Here is a 23,869-nt window from a genome sequence, read left to right as displayed (position 1 = left end):
AGGGGAACATCACACTCTGGGGACTGTTGTGGAATTGGGGGAGGGGGGAGGGATAGCATTGGGAGATATACCTAATGCTAGATGACGAGTTAGTGGGTGCAGCGCACCAGCATGGCACATGTATACGTATGTAACTAACCTGCACATTGCGCACATGTACCATAAAACCTAAAGTATAATAATAATAAATAAATAAATAAATAAATAAATAAATAAAAGAGCTGAGCTCCTGAAAAAGAAATTCCTAGCCCTTTTAAGGGCTTACAACTCTAAGGAGTCTACGTGAAAGAGTCATAATAGATCAAGTAAGCGTGAGGAATGTGACTGAGGGCTACATACATCAGCTAACAGAACAAAAAGTTTTACAGTGCTTTCTCATACAATGTCTGGAATTTACAGATAACACCAGTAGTTTTGGTCAGGGGTTAATATTATTATTATTTTAACCACCAGGGCCAGGTGGTTGCGCCAAGGTCGTCTAGCTATTTATCTTACTTCTGTTTCTTTCCAACTTTTTGCTTTCTCCCTTTTCTCCTATCTTATAAACTAGGGAAAAGGGGAGGTTGGAGAGAAACTGGGAAGGACAACAGGAGAAGTGGTGGTCTCATAGCATACTATGACCCCAGAAAGTTGCGTTGGGTTTCTTTGTATTTCAATGCCTTCAACCTACTTCCAGCCCCTGGCAACCATTGATCTAATTTCTATGCATATAGTGTTGGTTTTTTATAGCATCATATACTTGGGATCGTAGAATAATGATCCATTTGTTTCTGACTTCTTTCACTCAGCACCATGCTTCTGAGACTCATCCATGTTGTTGTATGTATCAGTGGTTCATTTTTGTTGTTGATGAGTATTATATTGTATGGATATGTGACAGTTTGCTAATTCATTCATCCGTTCCTGGACATTTGGGTTGTTTCCAGGACTTTGTGTATGTATGGCATAAAACATGTAAAAACCATGTTTATTTTTAAGATCTGAATTTCAACACAAAACAGTTAAAATGTCCATGATAAATGAAGAAAAATTTTTGGTCCACCCATGTTTTTCTTTTTCTTTTTCTTTTTTTTTGGTGGGGGGGGACAGGGTCTCATTCTATCTTCCAGGCTGGAGTTCAGTGGCATGATCTTGACTCACTGCAGCCTCAACCCCCACCCAGGCTCAAGGGATCCTCCTACCTTAGCCTCCCTAATAGCTGGGACCACAGGTGCTCACCACCCCACCTGGCTAATTTTTTTTCTTTTCTTTTCTCTTCTTCTTCTTTTTTTTTATTTGTAGAGACAGGTTTTCACCACGTTACCAAGGCTAATTTTTTTTTTCTAGGAATGAAAACATGATGGTTTGCCTTTAGTTGGGGATCTATTTCCTCATTACTGCCACTTCTACCACCAGCACCAGCCCCACCCCCACATGAGTACTTAATAATCATGAAAATAGTCAATAAGTGAGGGTGTGAAAACTCGAGGAGCAAAAAATGCTCTATATATTTCATATGTAATATTGCTTAGAGATTTCCTGAAAATACCTTATTAAGTGTATATTTATGGTGGTGATCATTGCAGACAAATGAAGAATTCAGAGCCCAATCCTAACCTCAAGCCAAGAAGTAAAAAAAGGAAGAAAAAATCAAGACGCTCAGAACAGAACTCCAGCAATATTGAACCCAGGTAATGAAACTAGATATGTATTGTGTGTCATGTCACATTGAGATCTATGGTAGGAAATTTTCTTGTTAGATGGAAGTAAAATATGACTAGTAGCAGACTTTTTGGCAAATTCTCATTTTATTTTAAATAACTCTATAGGAAAAAAAAACAGCTCTATGGATTTTATTTTCTAAGACAATCAACCATTTTCATGCGTGGAAAAAACCCAGGCATTACTTAACTGTCCTGAATCTTTTGTGACAATATATTAAACAAGCAAAATTGTTTGTTTGTTTGTTTGTTTGTTCTTAAAGCTTCACTCTGTTGCCCAGGCTAGAGGGTAGTGGCGTGATCAAGGCTCACTGCAGACTCAACCTCCTAGGCTCAAGTATATTCTCCTCAGCCTCCAGTATATTCTCCTGCAAGAACATACCATCCAACACCTGGCTAATTTTAAAATGTTTTGTAGAGACAGGGTCTCACTATGTTGTCCAGGCTGGTCTCAAACTCCTGGCCTTAAGTGATCCTCCTGCCTCAGCCTCCCAAAGTGCTGGGATTATAGGCATGAGCCACCACATCTAGCCACAAAACTTGTTTAGCGAAAAAATTGTTATGATGATGTGAATAATTGGGTCCACAATATTTCCTTTTAGAAAGAAAATTGGCCAGGCGCGGTGGCTCACGCCTGTAATCCTAGCACTTTGGGAGGTCGAGGCGGGCAGATCACTTGAAGTCGGGAGTTCGAGACCAGCCTGACGAACATGGAGAAACCCTGTCTCTACTAAAAATACAAAAAATTAGCCGAGCATGGTGGCACATGCCTGTAATCCCAGCTACTTGGGAGGCTGAGGCAGGAGAATTGCTTGAACCCGGGAGGCAGATGTTGCGGTGAGCTGAGATCGCGCCATTGCACTCCAGCCTGGGCAACAAGAGCGAAACTCCATCTCAAAAAAAAAAAAAAAAAAAAAAAAAAAAGAAAGAAAGAAAAGAAAAGAAAAAGAAAAAAAGAAAGAAAATTGGAGCTGGGCGCGGTGGCTCATGCCTGTAATCCCAGCACTTTGGGAGGCCGAGATGGGGCGGATTACCTGAGGTCGGGAGTTTGAGAGCAGCCTGGCCAACATGTTGAAACTCCGTCTCTGCAAAAATACAAAAAAAAATAGCCAGGCATGATGGCTGGTGCCTGTAATCCCAGCTACTCGGGAGGCTCAGGTGGGAGAATCGCTTGAACCTGGGAGGCGGAAGTTGCAGTGAGCCGAGATTGAGCTGTTGCACTCCAGCCTGGGTGACAGATTGAGACTCCATCTTAGGAAAAAAAAAAGAAAGAAAGAAAGAAGAGAGAGAGAGAGAAAGAGAGAGGAAGGAAGGAAGGAAGGAAGGAAGGAAGGAGGGAAGGAAGGAAGGGAAAGAAAAGAAAGAAAGAAAGAAGGAAAGAAAGGAAGAGAAAGGAGGAAAGAAAGAAAGAAAGAGAAAGAAGGAAAGAAAGAAAGAAAGAGAAAGAAGGAAGGAAGGAAGGAAGGAAAGAAAGAAAGGAAGGAAGGAAAATTGGGCCATATGTGAGACCTCATCCCAAAAAGAAAAGAAAATCCTTACATTTTAATAATCCCAAAGCCCTCTGTATACCTGTGTAAATCTCAAATACTATATTTTATTTTTTATTTATTTATTTTTTTTTTTGAGACGGAGTCTCGCTTTGTCGCCCAGGCTGGAGTTCAGTGGCGCGATCTCAGCTCACTGCACCCTCCGCCTCCCGGGTTCACGCCATTCTCCTGCCTCAGCCTCTCCGAGTAGCTGGGACTACAGGCGCCCGCCACCACGCCCGGCTAATTTTTTTGTATTTTTAGTAGAGACGGGGTTTCACCATGGTCTCGATCTCCTGACCTCGTGATCTGCCCGCCTCAGCCTCCCAAAGTGCTGGAATTACAAGCATGAGCCACCGGGCCCGGCCTCAAATACTATATTTTAAAAACCTTTAAAGTTTATACATCCAGTTACTTTCTCTTTGAGGAAAGGTACCATGCATGCTAAAAATCTTCACTAGATAGTGTTCACTTTTAGAGATGCTTAAACAGTCTCCTCAAGACACTCTCCTTTGCAGGGAATATGCAGAAAGTGAAGATTTCATGTTAACATAGTGGATGCTCACTAGGTGTTTGTTGATTGAATTGGTTTGTTTCTACCATTTTATTGAAAAGTAGGTTAAGCAAAAGTCAGCAGTGAACTCCAAATGACACAATCTAGTGGCCTTTTCCTAGCCTCACTCTAGTTCACTTCATAGTATCTTGATCATTTCTTTTCAATAAAGTTTTTTTTCCTATCCTCCTACTTCCATTTTTACTTTTTTTTTTTTTTTTTTTTTTTTTGAGACAGAGTCTCACTCTGTCACCCAGGCTGGAGAACAGTGGTGAGATCTCAGCTCACTGCAACCTCTGCCACCCAGGTTCAAGTGATCCTCTGGCATCAGCCTCCCGAGTAGCTGGGATTACAGGTGCCCCCCACCATGCCCGGCTAATTTTTGTATTTTTAGTAGAAATGGGATTTCACCATATTAGTCAGGCTGGTCTCGAACTCCTGACCTCAAGTGATCTGCCCACCTCAGCCTCCCAAAATGCTGGGATTATGGACGTGAGCCACGGCACCTGGCCCCTTTTTCATTTCTGAGAATTCAGTTACTATCCCTCATTTTATCCCTCAATAGGGCATTCCTGAAAGTTCTGTCCTCAGCTTATGACAAATTATATGCATTTATGAGGGGGTAGTCTTTTATAGTAGAAAGGGAACTGAATTAGGTGTGTGAAGAATTGCATTCAAATCTTGATCATGTTTCACACTGTGTGACCTTTGTCCATTTACTCAAACTTTTGGAGTTCGTTTCCTCATCTACAAGCAGTGAAATGAAACTACTTGCCCAACCTACATTACAGGGTTATAATGAGGATCAAAACAGATGATAGATCTAAACACTCTGACAAATATACATGCAAATGGATGTTACTTTCTATTCATTGTTACTATTATTAGACAGCTAGGTCACTGACACTATGAGACAGAATCTTTGTATAAACTTATTTGGCTCGCAAGGTAATCAAACTAATGACCTTGTATTAATTATCCATATTTGAACCAACTATTCTAACAGGTCCAAGCCATATAGAGTATTTTTTTGCATATGTTTATCATGAAATCTAATTTGTCATTATTTTGTAGTAATATTTCACAAGGCCTTTAATGAGGATACCAACTTTCCTAGCATTCGAGTGTTAGCAGAAGTAGTCATTGTGTTGAGTTTAAAATGCTTATTATATGTCTACACAAGTCTTTTCCATATACTGATACTGTTAGGTCCTTGAAAGTTAATAAATTAATAAGTTTAGTGTATAATCTCTTTAAAAGCCCACAAATATCTACTGTTACATATTGTGGCCTGCATATTGTATTACGAGCATTTAAACACTTGACTATTTGTATTACGGGAGCATGGACCCTCGGGCTGCTCATAGATTTCAGGATCTTTTCCACTACTTCCACAGGCAGATAGAGTGCCATCCCCACCACCATCTCTACCACCACCATCTCTTCCCAGAGGAGTTTTTACTCCTCCTCCAACTCCTTTGCCTTAACTAAGTGGTAAACCGTCATCATCACCATCACCTTTAGAGACCTCCTCTACCACTACCTTTGTTGAGAGACCTACTCTCCAGGATCCCCACCTGCTCTGTCTTATAGAGGGAAACAGAAATAAATGTGTAAGACTCAACTCCATGTGTTGATTATTGAACTACACGAGAATTCTCTTTGAAGAGAATCAACTCGTCAAGGCAAAACTTTGAATAGTTTTTGGTGACTTTGGTCCACTGGTGATCATTAATGAGTGAAAAGTGATTAGCTGGCTGGGAATGGTGGCTCACACCTGTAATCTCAGCACTTTGGGAGGCCACGGTGGGTGGTTCACTTGAGGCCAGGATTTTGAGACCAGCCTGGGCAACATGGTAAAATGCCTGGGCAACATGGTAAAACGCCATCTCTACTAAAAATACACAAATTAGCCAGGCATGGTGGAAGGTGCCTGTAATCCCAGCTACTCGGGAGGCTGAGGCAGGAGAATCACTTGAACCCAGGAGGCGGAGGTTGCAGTGAGCCAAGATCATGCCAATCATGCCACTGCACTCCAGCCTAGGCAACAGAGCAAAATTCTATCTCAAAAAAAAAAAAAAAAAGTAAAAGAAAACTGATTAGCCATGTATAAGTATTGTATAATGTTAGAGAACATGACTGCTTATTTTTTATTTCCTTTGTGAGCTCACCGTGTTATCAATACAATATCTCAATAATTGGAAAGTCTATAGAGAATATTAAATTCATGTAGAAGGCAAAGAGAAATCAATAAAGTGGTGTAATGATAATTGTATTAGTTTTTCAGGGCTGTCATACAAAATTCCTACAAACTAGGTGGCTCCAAACAACAAAAATTTATCTTTCACAGTTGTGGAGTCTAGAAGTTCAAAGTCAAAGTGTTGGCAGGGCGACACTTTCTTTGGAGGTTCTAGCAGAGTAACCGTTCCTTGTCTCTTCCAGCTTCTGGTAGTTGTTGGCATTAATTGGTTTGTGGCCACCTCTCTACTCCATGTTCTCATAGCCTTCCCTTCTGTATGTCTGTAAATTCCTCCTACCTCTCATAAGTGTCAACAAGTCCACTGATAAAGATTTTCTTTTAAGAAAACCAAAAGAGACTTTATTCTAGTAAACAGTTTGCAAACCAGGGAGACACCGTATTCTGTATAAAACAAAGATGCATTCAGAGAGAAGGGAGGGGTTATCGTTGTTGTTGTTGTTTGTTTGTTTGTTTGTTTTCTGCCTTCCTTTAACTGTGAATGCCCTGAGTGGAAGAGTGGTTATCTTTTATAGACAAAGTTCAAAGTTCCCACCCAAGTTTCCCATTTTGGTCCACTTATGCAAATGAAGAAAGCAAACTTGCTCAGTTCTAATTCCTTGACTTGCTGAGTTCTGATTGGTCCACACAGGTCACAGTCTATTGGCTGATTCTGGCAACATAAACAGGAACAGACAGTTATGAAAGTCCCAAAGTTAAGTGAGCATGGAGTTTTCCAGGATTGCAAATTATGTGCGTGACCTTTAGTAAGCAAATGGCCTGTTGGCTCTGTTTTTAATTTAGGCCCAGTTAGCCACTCAGCGTCCATCTTAGAGGATTGGCTCTTTCAGGGTTCACATGTGAATGCATTTAGGGTCCATCCAAATAATCCAGGGTAAGCTCCTTCTCTTAATATCCTTAACATAATCATATATTTTGCCATATAAAGTAATACTCACAGGTTCTAGGAATTAGGACATGGGCATTTCCTTTAGGAGACCACCATCCATTCCACTACAATAACATAGGAAATACATTCTCAAAAGTAATTTTGATTCTTTTACCATCTTTAAGTAGTGTTACACACAGGGATGATCCAGTGGCAGCAGGCTAGACAGGAGAACCACACAGCCCAGTGGTGGTGGACTGGGCAGGAGAACCACAAAGGCTGCAAACAGCACGTAGTTCATATAGCATTTTCACCTAGCCCCGTCCCCTTACCAACCTCAAAACAAAAGGCCCCCATACAGCCTGCATTCCACAGGACAGGGTAGTGGGAGGCTCAGATATTCCTTATAGATAAGTAATGAATCTCTGTGTTGGCCCCTACCAGATTTCTAAGCTCAGAACTCTAAACATGCATTCAGGTGCATCTGCCATACAGGGTCATTCTCACAGTATGCTTAAGTTATTGCTGTCAGGCATGTTTACCATACACAGGTGCATCTACCATACAACTGCATATGAATAAACTTCTGGATAAAAGAGGCAGTAGTGGAACACATGAACAGGAAAAGGAAAGGAAGTATAGGACAAATAAATTACAGGTGATCACAACATCTAATATGATGTCGTGGCTACAGAGGGGTAGGCTCAGTTAAGTCAGAAATGAAAACTATCATGATAGTGTCTTTGGTAGATAGAATCATTCGTCCCACTTCTTCACCACCTCATTGTATCCACACCCTTTGTCATGCGTCTTTGCATGTCTCTCAGTAGAATTGGAGTGTATTTCCCTATTTATTTGTTTTTGAGACAAGGTCTCTGTCACCCAGGCTGGAGGGCAGTGGCGCAATCACAGCTCACTGCAGGCTCGATCTTCCAGGCTTAAGTGATCCTCCCACCTCAGTCTCCCAAAGTAATGGCATTAGAGATGTGAGCCACTCCACTTGGCCCCTGTCTCTTTAATATTAGGCTCAGACATACCATTGTCACTGGCCAAAGGGATATAAGCAAAAATGACAGCATGTCATTTCTGAACTTAGGACATAGGAGGCATTGTAGTTTTACTACTTGCTCGCTTTTTCCCTCTGTCATCACCATTCCTTGGCTAGCCTACTGATTCTAAAAAGATGAGAGATGTGTAGAGCACACCCAGACCCAGTCTTTCAGCCATCTAGCTGAACCTAGCTCAGATCAGCCAACCAACTACCAGGCAATCTGCAGATGTGTGAGCAAAAAAGATGTTTACTGTCACACACCACTGAGATTTAATGATTTTCTCTAGGCCACAATAACAACCTAATAAAATATCACAGGGGCGCTCAGAAATACAGATCGGGGATTAAGAGGCACTGCACAGAATGGATAGGAGCTCACGCTTTGGGAGTCAAAGTCCAGCTCTGCCACTTAACTACCTGTGGGAATGTCAGGAAATCACTAAGCTCCCTATACCTAAATTTCCTTATTTGTGAAATAGGGATCACAGTTTATGCACCTTCTCATACCTCATAGAGTCATTGTGGTAACTAAATTGATATATATAAAGTGCCAAGGATATTAGCTTGTACACAGGAAACACTAGATAAGTGTTTGTTTATGATTATGATTATGATCAGTGTCATCCACTGGGACCTATAACTAGTCTTTGAACCAATCATAAATGTCATAGAGAATTGCCAAAAAGTAGTACAAATATTCAGTAGCATATGCATTCTCCCCAAAACCATATGAAAGTCACCCTTTGTATACAACCTCAAAATAATAAGAATTATAAATCTGTTTTTGTTTGTTTGTTTGTTTTTTGGAGAGAGTTTTGCTCTTGTTGCCCAGGTTGGAGTGCAGTGGCATGATCTCGGCTCACTGCAACCTCTGCCTCCCGAGTTCAAGCGATTCTCCTGCCTCAGCCTCATGAGTAGCTGGGATTACAGGCACCTGGCTAATTTTTTGTATTTTTAGTAGAGATGGGATTTCACTATGTTGGCCAGCCCAGCCAGGCTGGTCTCGAACTCCTCAACTAAGGTGACCCACCCACCTCAGCCTCCCAAATGCTGGAATCACAGGCATGAGCCACCATGCCCAGCTTATAAATCTGTTTTTAACCTTTGCCAATGTGGAACACGAACAACCATATTTCAGCAGTATTTTTAAAAGACACAGCCCCCTGGCCAGGCACATTGGCTCACACCTGTAATCCCAGCACTTTGAGAGGCCAAGGTGGGTGGATCACTTGAGGCCAGGAATTAGAGACCAGCCTGGCCAACATAGCAAAATCCCATCTCCACTAAAAATAAAAAAATTAGCCAGGCATGGTGGCACACATCAGCAGTCCCAACTATTTGGAAGGCTGAGGCACGAAAATCGCTTCAACCTGGGAGTCAGAGGTTGCAGTGAGCCAAGATCATGCCATTGCACTCCAGTCTGGACAACAGAGTGAGACCCAGTCTCAAAAAGAAAAAAAAAAAAAAGACATATCCATACGCATTAGCCAGATAAAGTATCTGTTTAAATATTTATAGCTTATTTTCTTTTCTATGTGTTTCCTGATCATATCAATGACCCATTTGGATCAATGGCCTATTAAACCAACCATCAATGGTGGTTTGTCTTTAAATATTTTGTTTTTTAGGAGCCACTATTATATTATGTAAATCCAGACTTTGTCTGGTTTTATAATGCAAAATTTTTTCAGAGTTTAGTATTTCGTTTATGGTGTCTTTCATCACACAGAGTTTTTTTTCCATTTAATCAGCTCTGCCAAACTTTTATTATATAAATATGGATTTTCTATCAGGTTTAGAAAATAATTTCTTACATTTTATTGTGAAAATTTTATTTTAATTTTTTTTTTTTTTTTTTTGGAGACGGTTTCGCTCTTGTTGCCCAGGCTGGAGTGCAATGGCGCGATCTCAGCTCATGGCAACCTCCGCCTCCCAGATTCAAGCAATTCTCCTGCCTCAGCCTCCCAAGTAGCTGGGATGACAGGCATGCACCACCATGCCCGGCTAATTTTGTATTTTTAGTAGAGACAGGGTTTCTCCATGTTGAGGCTGGTTTTGAACTCCTGACCTCAGGTGATCCCCCGTCTCGGCCTCCCAAAGTGCTGGGATTACAGGTATGAGCCACCGCGCCTGGCTGAGAATTTTAAAACGTTATTTTTTATATTTCTGATTAAAAGTATTACATGCTCATTATAAAAATGCAGAAAATGATGTTGAAGGAAAAAAAGGGTGAATCCTATGACTCATGATATTCACTTTAAAGATTTGCATCTGACTCTGACAGAAATTTCCTATGCGTAAGATACATTCAGTTAAGAATTTTTTTTTTTTTTTTTTTTTTGATACGTAGTCTCACTCTGTCACCCAGGCTGGAGTGCAGTGGCATGATCTCGGCTCACTGCAACCTCTGCCTCCCGGGTTCAAGCGATTCTTCTGCCTCAGCCTCCCGAGTAGCTGGGACTACAGGCGCATGCTACCACGCCCGGCTAATTTTTGTATTTTTAGTAGAGATGGGATTTCACCATGTTGGCCAGGCTGGTCTCAAACTCCTGACCTCGTGATCCGCCCGCCTCAGCCTCCCAAAGTGCTGGGATTACAGGCGTGAGCCACCGCGCCTGGCCCCAGTTAGGAATATTTTAATGGGAGTGTCTTATTCATGCAGTTACGTAAGCTATTTTGTTCATTTTTATAAATATCATTAACATCTATCCATATCATAAATAAATATTTATATCCTACTTTTTTTAAGTAGAGATGAGGTCTTGCTATGTTGCTCAGGCTGGTCCTGAATCCCTAAGCTTAAGCAATCCTACTACCTCAGCCCCCAAAAGTGCTGGGATTACAGGTGTGAGCCACCATGCCCAGCCTACATTCTACTTTTTTCCTTATTATTTTATCACATTATAATTCAACTACGGAATCATATATTGGTTGGTACTTAAGTTGGGCAGGATGAACACTATATCTATTCTAAGAGACTGTCTGCTTGATACACAGAGTCTTCTGGGTAATGGCTTACAGTTCAGAAACTTACTTGGACTAGGCTGAGTAGACCTAGGGAAGGCTGAAAGTGATAAATGAAGATTTTGTTCAACCTGAGTATAATGTGCTACACTGCAGTTTGTAGTCATAATGCATACAGTACACACACAGAGTGCAACCCTATGATTGAGGAGAGGCACTCCACTTTGATGCAGATGTTGCTGGTACATATCCAGCCTATCCTACTCTGTTTGTAATGTGACTAATTACCTTCCAGAAGGTCTGGTATGGCTCTCACTCACTAAAGTATTACATCTGCAAAATTGTGTCTCCACCTTCCATCATCCCACCATCACTACCATTGCTGCTTGATAAGGATCAGAAGTTCAGATGCTTATATCTCCACACTCAAGAGCACAGCTTATCTTTGAGTTGTGTATCCTGACTACAATGACTTTCTTCTATGTCATTTGCAGAAGTAAACCTTAGTTGATTTACTTAGATGTGTCTGTCTGAGCTTTCTGTCCAAACAATCCTACTATGGTTATTTGTCAATCAGTGGATGTATAGGCGTTTAAAGAATATCTCCATAGATAATAAAACAATGTGTACATGTCTGAACATTTCGTGTGGATGAAGTGTCATGTATGGAATTACCTGGTGAAGCAGGACTATCAAATCAGTCAACTGCCTTCAAGAAAACTTGTACCAAGGGATTCACTTTCTGTGGATGAGACTAAGTACTTTGCTGCTCCCTGGCCAGAACTGAGTAAAATTAAGATTTTACACTTGGCCAAGTTGACAGGCCAGAAGTAATAGTACTTCACTCTTGTCCTTTGCATCATCATGACGGCTATTGAGTAAAAAATAGCCAGTTGACAGAGGCGTTATAAATACAAACTTAGAATCAAACAGACCCAAGGAGGAACCCAGCTCCACCTCTTGATTTGGGCACAATTTTAGGCCGGTTTCTTACTCATTCCGTGCATAGGTTGTTTCCTTTGTAAAATGGGTGTAACACTTAGGTCACAGAGGAGAGGTCAGAACTAGCAAATCTGACTCACAAATTAAGCACTCAAACATGCTTTATGTGCTCACTTCAGCAGCACATATACTAAAATTGGAAAGATACAGAGAAGATACATGGCAGCTGTGCAAGGATAACACGCAAATTTGTGAAGCATTCTATATTTTTCATGTTCATGGATTGGAAGAATTAATATTGTTAAAATTTTCATACTACCCAAAGCAATCTACAGATTAAATTCAATCCCTATTAAAATACTAATGACATTCATCACAGAAATAGAAAAAACAATTCTAAAATTTATATGGAACTACAGAAGACCCAGAATAGCCAAAGTTATCCTAAGCAAGAAGAGCAAAATTGGAGGGATAACTTTAGCTGACTTCGAATTATACAACAGAGCTACAATAATCAAAACAGCATAGTACCAGCACAAAAACAGACACATAGACCAATGGAACAGAACAGAGAACCCAGAAACAAATTCACACACCTATAGTGAACTTATTTTTGACAAAGGTGCCAAGAACATACACTGGGGAAAACACAGTCTCTTCAGTAAATGGTGCTGGGAAAACTGGATGTCCATATGCAGAAGAATGAAATTAGACCCCTATCTCTCACCATATACAAAAATCAAATCAAAATGAATTAAAGACTTAAATCTAACACCTCCAACTATGAAACTACTACAAGAAAACATATGGAAAACTCTCGAGGACATTGGTCTGGGCAAAGATTTCTTAAGCAATACCCCACAAGCACAGTCAATGAAACTGTGGACAAATGGAATCACATCAAGTTAAAAAGCTTCTGCACAGCAAAGGATACAATCAACAAAGTGAAGAGACAACCCATAGGATGAGAGAAATATTTGCAAACTACCCCTCTGACACACAATTAATCACCAGAATATGTAACGAGCTCAGACAACTCTATTAGAAAAAATCTCATAATATGATCAAGAAATGGGCAAAAGATTCGAATAGACATTTCTCAAAAGAAGACATACAAATGACAACAGCATTTTGAAAGATGCTCAACATCACTGATCATCAGTGAAATGCAAATTAAAACTACAGTGAGATATCATCCTATCCAGTTAAAATGGTTTATATCCCAAAGACAGGCAATAATGAATGCTGGTGTGGATATGGAGAAAAGGTGGGAATGTAAATTAGTACACTCTTGGTGGGAATGTAAATTAGTACAACCACTATGGAGAACAGCTTGGAGGTTCCTTAAAATATAAAAATTGAGCTACTGTAAGATCCAGCAACCCCACTGCTGGGTAAATAGCCAAAAGGAGGAAAATCAGTAGATATCTGCACTCCTATGTTTGTGGCAGCACTGTTCACAATAGCTAAGATTTGGAGGGAAGCTAAGTGTTCATCAGCAGATGAATGGATAAAGAAAATGTGGTACATACACACAACAGAGTACTGTGCAGCCATAAAAAAGGATGAGATCCATTCATTTGCAACAACGTGGATAGAACCAGAAATCATGTTAAGTGAAATAATTGAGGCCCTGAAAGACTAACGTCACATGTTCTCACTTATTTGTGGGATCTAAAAATAAAATCAATTGAATTAATGGACATGGAGAGTAGAAGGATGGTTACCAGAGGCTGGGAAGGATAGTGGGGGGTTTGTGGCAGAGGTGAGGATGGTTAATGGGTACAAAAAATATATGAAGAATGAATAAGACCTACTATTTGATAGCACAATAGAGTGGCTATCGCCAATAATAACTTAATTGTAGCCGGGCGCAGTGGCTCACGCCTATAATCCCAGCACTTTGGGAGGCCGAGGCAGGCAGATCACCTGAGGTCCAGAGTTTGAAACCAGCCTGGCCAACATGGTGAAACCCTGTCTCTACTAAAAATACAAAAATTGGCGGGGCGTGGTGGTGCGTGCCTGTAATCCCAGCTACTTGGGAGGCTGAGGCAGGAGAATCACTTGAAACTGGGAGGTGGATGTTGCAGTGACCCGAGATCATGCCACTGCACTCCAGCTTTGGAGACAGAGTGAGACTCCATCTCAAAAATAAATAAATAAATAAATAAAAATAACTTAATTGTAAATTTTTACATAACTTGAGGAGTATAATTGGATTGTATGTAACTCAAAGGATAAATTCTTGAAGGAATGGATACTCTGTTATCCATGATGTGCTTATTTCACATTGCATTCCTGTATCAAATCATCTCATGTAACCCATAAATATATACACCTACAATGTACCCATAACGTTTTTTTCTTTTGAGATGGAGTTTCACTCTTGTTGCTCAGGCTGGACTGCAATGGCATGATCTCAGCTCACTGCAACCTCTGCCTCCTGGGTTCAAGAGATTCTCCTGCCTCAGCCTCCCAAGTAGCTGGAATTACAGGCATGAGCCACCACATCCAGCTAATTTTCTATGTTTAGTAGAGATGGGGTTTCTCCATGTTGGTCAGGCTGGACTCGAACTCCTGACCTCAGGTGATCCACCCGCCTCGGCCTCCCAAAGTGCTGGGATTACAGGTGTGAGCCACTGCACCTGGCCTACTTTTTTTTTTTTTTTTTTTTTGAGACGGAGTCTCACTGTGTTGCCCAGGCTGGAGTGAGTGCAGTGGTGTGATCTCAGCTCACTGCAACGTCTTCCTCTTGCATTCAAGTGATTCTCCTGCCTCAGCCCCCTGAGTAGCTGAAACTACAGGCACCCTCCACCACGCCCAACTAATTTTTGTATTTTTAATAGAGACACGGTTTCACCTCGTTGGCCAGGCTGGTCTCGAACTCCTGAGCTCAAGTGACCCACATACCTTGGCCTCCCAATGTGCTGGGATTATAGGCGTGAGCCACCACGCCCAGCCTTAGCTTTGGGTTTTTCCCAGATGCCCTTTATGAGGATGAGGAAGTTATCTCTATTCCTAGTTTATTGAATATTTTTATATGAAGCGGTGTTAGATTTTGTCAATTTTTTCTCTGCAACTATTGGGATAATCATGTGATTTTTGTGTTTTTTCTTGATATAGTGTATTATATAATTTCACTTTTGGATGTTAAAAGAACATTGTATTCCTGGGATAAATCACACTTGGTTATATTGTATAGTTATTTTTACATGTTACTGTAGTCACCTTTCTAGTATATTGTTGATAGTTCGTGCATCCACATAAATAGGGAATATTGGTTTGTAGTTTTCTTTTTATTTTTTCACTTCCTTTTTTTTTTTTTCTTTTTTGACAATGTCTTGCTCTGTTGCCCAGGCTGAAGTGCAGTGACGTGATCACAGCTTACTCCAGCCTCAACCTCCTGGGTTCAAGTGATCCTTCTGTCTCAGCCTCCCAAGTAGGCAGGACTACAGGCGTGTGCCACCATGCCTGGCTAGTTTTTGTTTATTTTATGTAGAGATGAAGTCTGGCTTTGTTGCCCAGGCTGGGGCTGTCTTTTAAAAATAGCACTGAAATGTGTTTGTTCCTGTATCACATTGGCAAAGGTTAAAAAGGTTTTTTTGGCCGGTTGTGGTGGCTCACGCCTGTAATCCCAGCACTTTGGGAGGCTAAGGCGGGCAGATTACCTGAGGTCAGGAATTTGAGACCAGACTGTCCAACATGGTGAAACCCCATCTCTACTAAAAATATAAAAATTAGCCAGGCGTGGTGTTGGGTGCCTGTAATCCCAGCTACTTGGGAGGCTGAGGCAGGAGAATTGCTTATACCCGGGAGGCAGAGGTTGCAGTGAGCCAAGATTGTTCCGCTGCACTCCAGCCTAGGAGACAAGAGTGAGATTCAGTCTCATAAATAAATAAATAAATAAATAAATAATAATAATAATAAAAACCCCAAAATTTTTTTTTCCAATGTTCAGTTTTCTTTAATGACCCCTTCTCCCTGAAGGGCAGGTTCAGGCAGCTAGGTGATGGCAACAGATGTTCACTTGAAGATCTTGCCCTGATTGAAGGCTTTGCCCACATGCTGGAAGGCCCCCTCCCAGGAAAAGTACTCTCAAACCAGCGTCTGGGTCTCCTCGCTGCCAGGATCCAGTTTCTGCCATGTGTATGATTCATAGTCCACCTGCCAATCTGGACTCAGTGGAAAGGCAAGCTCCTGGCCTCAGAAGACCCAGACTCCAGACATGGAGCTGCTATTGTTGGTTCCAAAGAAGATGACACTGGCGAAGGCATTCTTCCTCAGCTTGTCCAGTCACTGGAACATTCCAGTGATGAGATTGCAGCTCATGAAGGTCTGAGTGAATTCTTCAGGGAAGCGATGCTCTGAGTACCACAGGGACCGGCCGTCCTTATCAAAGTGCTCCCAGAAATATGGCAGTGCCACAGAGAGTGTGTCCTCATTGGAGTACTTGAGCTTCAATTCATCCAACACAAAGGTACTCTTGGGCAGGTGAGCAAAGGGGTCCTTGGCCTTCGGCTCAGCAGCCAGCACCTGCTCACATTCATCCATCTCCTCCTCAGGAGTAGGGGCAGCCACCTTTTTCTCCTCCCGCTCAGCCTGGGGTTTCTGCTTCTCTTCCCGTGAACGCTTCTCTTTCCGTGGTGTGTCCTTTTTAGGCTGGCTCTCCACAAACTTTTTAGCATCAAACTGGGCCATCTTCTCACATAGTTTTGCTTTCCCCAAGACAGTGCAGAACTGAGGCTGGTTAATGCAGGTGAGGAACCAGCGGTTGGTATTGGGAAAGGCCTGGCAGAAAGAAGGTTCTAGGACCTGCTTATACAGCCACAATAGGGTGCAGACAACTGTGATGTCAACCAACGTCATTCGTTCGCCCTCCAGAAAAGTCCTTGTCTTCAAGTGAGCATCCAACAGCCCCAGAATTTGCCTCACTTCCTCCTTTGTATTCTCAGTGGCCTGTTTGTTGTGGTGCATGATGCCCAAGGTGGGGAACACCAAGGTACTGGCTGGGGACACTATATTGCTAGCAGCAAAGCTCACCCACTGCGTCACCTGGGCTGCTGCCTCTGGAGTACTTCCCTGCAGCTCCTCATTGCTCACATAGTAGGCAACGGCATTGCTCTCAAACACACAGAATTTATCGTCACCCTCAAATGCTGGAACCTTGCCAGCAGGAAATTTGCGGAGAAATTCAGGGGTGCGGTTGGTTTGGCCAAAGTGGAAATGGGGTGGTGCGGAGAGCACACGGACCTGAGCCCCTCTGTGCTGAGCAGCAATGAGGGCCTTGAAGGTCCTTCAGTTTTCAGGATATGTGTACAGGGTCCCAGCCGCCATGGTGATTCCTCAAAGAAAGGCTTTTTTGTTTGTTTTTTAAGATAGAGTCTCACTCTTGTCACCGAGGCTGGAGTGCAGTGGTGTGATCTCAGCTCACTACAACCTCCACCTTTCAGGTTCAAAGAGATATTCTCCTGTCTCAGCCTCCCGAGTAGCTGGGATTACAGGAGTGCACTACAACACCCAGCTTTTTTTTTTTTTTTTTTTTTTGGTGTTTTTAGTAGAGACGGGGTTTCACCATGTTGCCCAGGCTGGTCTTGAACTCCTGAGCTCAAGCAATCTGCCCACCTCAGCCTTCCAAAGTGCTGGGATTACAGGTGTGAGTCACCATGTTGGGCCTGTAGTTCCCTTATTGTGATGCTTTACCTGGTTTTGATATGAGAGTTATACTGGCCTGATAGAATGGCTCACAAAACTCAGGAAAACACTTTACTTACATTTACTTATTTATTAGAAAGCGTTTTACAAAGGGTACTGATGAACAGCCAGATGGAAAAGATGCACAGGGCAAGGTATATGAAAAGGGGTGTGGAACTTCCGTGCCTTCTCCTGGCACCCTCCAGGAACCTAGATGTGTTAGGCTATCTGGAAACGGTCCCAAACCTTGTCCTTTTAGGCTTTTATAGAAGCTTCATTTCATAGGCATGATTGATGAAATCAACAGCCATTGGTTATGAAGTCAACCTTTAACCCCTGTTACCTCCCTGAAGTTTGGGAAGTGGGGCTGAAAGTCCCAACCCTCTAATCATGCTTGGTCTTTCCAGTGACCAGCTCCCACTCTGCAGCTACCTAGGGGCTGCCACCAGTCATCTCATTAGCATACAAAAGCCATTTTTATCACTCTGGAGATTTGAAGGGTTTTAGGTGCCGTTTTAGGAAACCAGGACTTGAAGACTAAGTTTTTTTATTACTTTTTTATTTTTTATTTAATTATTTTTTTTTTAGATGGAGTCTTGCTCTGCTACCCAGGCTGGAGTGCAGCGGCACGATCTTGGCTCACTGCAACCTCCGCCTCCTGTGTTCAAGTGATTCTCCTGGCTCAGCCTCCTGAGTAGCTGGGACTACAGGTGCATGCCACCATGCCCGGCTAATTTTGTGTATTTTTAGTAGAGACGGGGTTTCACCGTGTTAGCCAGGATGGTCTTGATCTCCTGACCTCGTGATCCACCCGTCTTGGCCTCCCAAAGTGCTGGGATTACAGGCGTGAGCCACTGTGCCCGGTGAAGACTAAATATTTATATTTCACAATATAATACCCTTTTGCTGTTGCCCCCTACTGCCATCCTCAACAGTCCTAGACAACCATTAATTTCCTTGTGTCTCTACAGATTTGCCTATTCTGGATTTTTTTTTTTTTTTTTTTGATGGGGAGTCTTGCTCTGTGACACAAGCTGGAGTGCCATTGCACGATCTCGGCTCACTGCAAGCTCTGCCTCCCAGGTTCAAGGGATTCTCCAGCCTCAGCCTCCCAAGTAGCTGGCCACCATGCCTGGCTAATTTTTATATTTTTGTAGAGATGAGGCTTCACCATGTTGCCCAGTCTGGTCTCGAACTCCAGGGCTCAAAGTGATCCACCCACCTTGGCCTCTCAAAGTGCTGGGATTACAGGCATGAGCCATCGCGCCCAGCCAGGATTTTTTTTTTTGGCAGACAGGGTCTCACTCTGTCACCCAGGCTGGAGTGCAGTGACATCATCTCAGCTCACTGCAACCTCCACCACCGCTGCGGCTCTAGCAATCCTCACCTAGACTTCCGGAGTACCTGAAGATACAGATGCATGCCCTGGCTAATTTTCTTTATTTTTTGTACAGACAGAGTCTTCCTATGTTGCCAAGGCTGGACTCGAACACCTGGGCTCAAGTGATCCTCCCGCCTCAGCTTACCAAAGTGCTGAGATTATAGGCGTGAGCCATCAAGTCTGGCTTGGACATTTTTTTTGTAGATGGAATAATACAATATGTACCACAATTTCTTTATCCCTTCACCTTTTGCTAGACACTAGGGATGCACTCAGTGCTTACCTATAAAGCCGTTATGATTATGTATATTTTTTGTACAGACATATGTTTTCATTTCTCCTTAGGTACCTACCTAGGAATGAAATTGGTAGGTTATGGAATTTTTATGTTTAACTGTGTGAAGATCTGCCAGACTTATGTGCAAGGTGGCTGTAACATTTTACATTCAGGAGAAGGGAGAAGAGGAGAGAGAGAGAAAAAATTCACATTCTTACCAGCAGTGTATGAGAGTTCCCATTTCTCTAATGCTCACCAAAAATTTTTATTCTTTTTTTTTTTTTTTGAGATGGAGTCTCACTCTTGTCACCCAGGCTGGAGTGCAGTGGCGCCATCTCGGCTCACTGCAAGCTCCACCTCCCAGATTCAAGCAATTCTTCTTCTGCCTCAGCCTCCCAAGTAGCTGGGACTACAAGTGCCCACCACCATGCCCAGCTAATTTTTGTATTTTTAGTAGAGATGGGGTTTCACAATGTTGGCCAGGCTGGTCTTGAACTCCTGACCTCAAGTGATCCACCTGCCTCAGCCTCCCAAAGTGCTAGGATTACAGGCGTGAGCCACTGCTCCTGGCCTGATTTTAATTATAATCATCCCAGTGGGTTTGAAGTGGTATCTCTTTGTGATTTTGATTTACATTTCCCTGATGGCTAATGATGGTGAGTATATTTCCAAGTGCTTACTGGCCATTTGTATATCTTCTTTGGAGAATGTCCATTCAAAGGTCTTACCCATTTTTAAATCTAGTTACTTGTTTATTGAGTTGCGATTGTTCGTTGTATGTTCTCGGTACAAGTCTCTTATTAGATATAGGATTTACAAAAATTTTCTCCCATTGTTTGAATTTTGTTTTCATTTTCTTGATGTTGTCCTTTGAAGCATAGAAGTTTTAAATTTTGATGTTATCTGGTATATATATATATATGTACACTGTATATATATACACAGTATATATATACAGTATATATAGATATACAGTGTATATATATACAGTGTATATATATACTGTGTATATATATTCAGTATATATATATTCAGTATATATATATACTGAATATATATATAGTATATATATAGTACATTATATATATATATTTTAGATTTCCCATTTTCTTTATTTTTTCCTTCCTGGAGGCAACTACGATCACCTGAACGGGTACTTTTCTCAAGTGTATTGTTCATGTGATTGCTACCTAGTATGAATTTGTAAGTCACACGTTGCATTGCTATGCATATTTTTAAACATTATAAAATCGGTATTATGCTATGTACATTGTTCTCCAACTTTTCTTGATTAATTATGTTTTTGAGAATTATGTATGTTGAGCATACTCTACTGTATAACAATGCCACAACGTACTTGTCTATTCTCCTGTTGGCTGATGTGTTTCAGTATATATATTTTATCTTTTATTGACTGTGCATTTGGTATTTGTGATATTGTTTTCACGTTTGATTTCGTAGGAGTCACCCCTGAGTCAGAGCAGCTTATTGTCCAGTGTTTGGTCAGAGTTTTGTGTTTAAACCCCTCATGCCAGTGAAGCTTCTGTTCTGTGTTGATGACTCTGTGTATGGCTTGGAAAATGCTTTTATATCTCGCCTATGTCTTGCTCTAAGGCTCACTCTTTTTTTTTTTTTTCTTTTGAGACAGAGTTCCACTTTTGTTGCTCAGGCTGGAGTATAATGGCATGATCTCGGCTCACTGCAACCTCCACCTCCCGGGTCCCGGTTCAAGCAGTTCTCCTGCCTCAGCCTCCTGAGTAGCTGGGGTTACAGGCATGCGCCACCATGCCCAGCTAATTTTTGTATTTTTAGTAGAAACGGGGTTTCACCACATTGGCCAGGCTGGTCTCGAACTCCTGACCTCGTGATCCGCCCGCCTCGGCCTCCCAAAGTGCTGGGATTACAGGCCTGAGCCACCGCGCCCGGCTAAGCTTCATTCTTGATTGGCTACAGCCATCCCTATTGTACAAAGAGTTCCCCAAACCTCTGGACTGTGATCCAGAGGGTTCTTTTTGGCTGTCTCTTTTCTTGGTTTTCTCTAAGTATTCTCCAAGACCTCCACTGGTCACAGATTTCACCACTCTCTATTCTAAATAAAGTTAGTTATTTATACAGGCTCATGCCTGTAACCCTAGCACTTCGGGGACTGAGGCAGGAAGATCGCTTGAGCAGTAAGCTGTGAGCCATGATCATGCCACTGCACTCCAGCCTGGATGACAGAGGGAGACGCTGTCTCTAAATAAATAAATAAACAAATAAACAAAGTTAGTCCCTTCAGGCCAAACAGCAGAGCTCTTAGAAATTACAGCCCATCTTCCCCCTTGAAAATCCCCTGTGCCACTATTCTTGACTAGGGACACAGAGCCACTTTTTACAAAATGACATCCTGTTCTATTCTTAGAACAGGACACTGGAAGGCTATAGTAACCCCTACTGTTCATGGTTTGCGCATTCTGCCACAGAACTAGGATGGTTGTTGATAGTGTCCCATTATTCTGGGCTGCCACCACCTCTCATTCTCCCTCTTCTCTTTCTCCTGGCCTCCAGGCTAGGAGTAAGCCCAAAAGTATTTGTAGTAGGGTTTTGGGATGACTATTGTATGTGTTGTGTCCCTGATGGGCTATCTCTGTTGCCTGAAGAGGCAGGGAGGCACGGGCTTCAGAAAGCTAGAGAAGAAACTTCTCATCCTTTGCCACTTGCCCAGGGAAAACCTATTTGTCTCTTTAAGGGAGCTAACTGCTGGCAAGTGCACAAAGGATGATTGAGACTAACAACAGGCTGGGCACGGTGGCTCACGCCAGTAATCCCAGCACTTTGGGAGGCTGAGGTGGGTGGATCACCTGAGGTCAGGAGTTCGAGACCAGCCTGGCCAATATGGTGAAACCTCATCTCTACTAAAAGCACAAAAAATAGCTGGCGTGGTGGTGCACGCCTGTAATCCTAGCTACTCGGGAGGCTGAGGCAGGAGAATCGCTTGAACCTGGGAGCGGAGTGTGCAGTGAGCCAAGATCGTGCCATTACACTCCAGCCTGGGCGATAAGAGCAAAACTCTGTCTCAAAAAAAAAAAAAAAAAAGAAGAAGAAGAAAAAAAAATCGAGATCTAACAACAAAACAGAAAAGTCATTCACAACCCTATTGAGAGGTAAAAAAGAATTTAAATAAGTACATGCTCAAATGATAATGTTGCCTGTTGTATCATTCATATGCCTTAATTGCTCCCTCCCCAGGTGAGAGGCAGGTTCCCAAGACCAGACACTGCCTGAGCCCTATCACCTCTCACTCTTTGTCATGGAATTGCTAGAGGGCCAGCACCTTAAGGGCTGCTGCTTGGTGGCGCCGATGCTGCCTAGGTGGGCGGCAATGTGTCGGGGCCAAAGGAGTGACAGCAGCTGGCAGGTTTCCCCTACCTGACTAGTGCCCTGATTTGTATGTTCTTTGTTTTGAGAAAACACACTCCTCTTGCAAAATAATATTCACCTAAGGAGACATGTACAGGGTAAAGAGGAAAATGACAATAGCCGGTGATGAGAGATGAGGAGTATTAAATGGGGCTGTGTATCCTCCTAGCACCTTGTTCCCTAAGGACAGAGAAAGAGACAAATATAGTTTTAAAACAATAGTCTAGTGAGCTCTATAGGTCCGTGGGTAACTTGCTGGCCATTTAGTTAGTAAACAATAACAATGAAAAGATTTTTGTGGACCTACCTTTTTGATTTCTATTGACAGATGTAATCCTTTCTTATTTTTTTCAGGAAAAATGTCTTCACAAATACAGAAGTGTTTCAAGGAAAAATTGAAGTCACTCCTGCCCACATCCACTGCCCAGTGTAACCGCCCTTAAAGATTGCTGTGTATTTGTGTACTAATTTTTCTGTGTTTATAAAATCATTCATATATTTATTAATAACATGTTTAGAAGAAATCTCTGCATTAACCTCAGGGCACACAGCTGTCTTTGATCGCCCCCAACTCCTCAGAATGTCCTGCCTCCATTTCACTCTCCCACAGCTGACTTTCTCCCATGCTCAGGCCCCCCAAGACCACCTGCTGAAAAACTACTTCCAACCTTAAGCTCAGGCCCTGACTCACAGCCCTTTATTCTAACAGAGCCCCTAGGTGTTTGGGCAGAGGTAGGTGGGTATTACCAGGGAAGCGGGAGGAGGACAATGAGGCCCCTTAAGTTCTTTGTCCTGGCCAGGCAGCTGCCCTCCTGCATTACAGGTCTCCACAGGATAGGTCCCAATTCCCAGCTACTTTCAATTGGTGGGGTGTGGCTTGGCAGGATGGGTTAATGCTCTGCCGCAACTTTCTCACTTTGTAATGGGAGCTGTATGGTAAATTCACCTGATAGTAATAACTTAAGCATATCCTGAGAATGATCCTGTATGGCAGACGCACCTGAATCCTGAATGTGTGTTTGAAGTTCTGAGCTAAGAAATCTGGGGGTGGCCAACACAGAGATTCATTTCTTATTTATGAAGAAGCTGTGAACCACCAGCCGTCCTGTCCCATGGAATGTGGGCTATACAGGGGTTCAAGGCCCTGTGTTTTGGGTTAAATGAAGGCTGCCAGGTGGAGGTTGTTAGGGGGAGGGTGTGAAGTGAAAATACTGTATAAGGCCGGGTGCGGTGGCTCACACCTGTAATCCCAGCACTTTG

General features: G+C 42.4%; 1 long non-coding RNA gene, 1 other non-coding gene and 1 pseudogene across 3 annotated transcripts in view; 2 read left to right on the top strand and 1 right to left on the bottom strand.

Moving 5' to 3' along the window:
* Window positions 1–23,118, top strand: part of LOC129024592 (uncharacterized) — a 29,496-nt gene extending 6,378 nt beyond the window's left edge. Inside the window, exons 3-4 of one of the 2 annotated variants that reach the window (XR_008497105.2) lie at window positions 1,566–1,670; window positions 22,964–23,118. This is a non-coding gene — a long non-coding RNA (uncharacterized LOC129024592). Of the gene's footprint in view, window positions 1–1,565; window positions 1,671–5,176; window positions 5,351–22,963 lie in introns of those variants that run through there. The other variant, XR_008497104.2, reaches the window with a different exon arrangement.
* Window positions 12,028–12,132, top strand: LOC129025498 (U6 spliceosomal RNA). Its single transcript, XR_008497254.1, has one exon. It is a non-coding gene; the product is annotated as a U6 spliceosomal RNA (small nuclear RNA).
* On the bottom strand, window positions 15,839–17,195 carry LOC129024591 (elongation factor 1-gamma-like; annotated as a pseudogene).
* Window positions 23,119–23,869: the final 751 nt, after the last annotated feature.

This window comes from Pongo pygmaeus, chromosome X (assembly GCF_028885625.2).
Source record: "Pongo pygmaeus isolate AG05252 chromosome X, NHGRI_mPonPyg2-v2.0_pri, whole genome shotgun sequence".
Classification (NCBI taxonomy): domain Eukaryota; kingdom Metazoa; phylum Chordata; class Mammalia; order Primates; family Hominidae; genus Pongo; species Pongo pygmaeus.
This window is presented reverse-complemented; position numbering and strand designations above follow the sequence as displayed.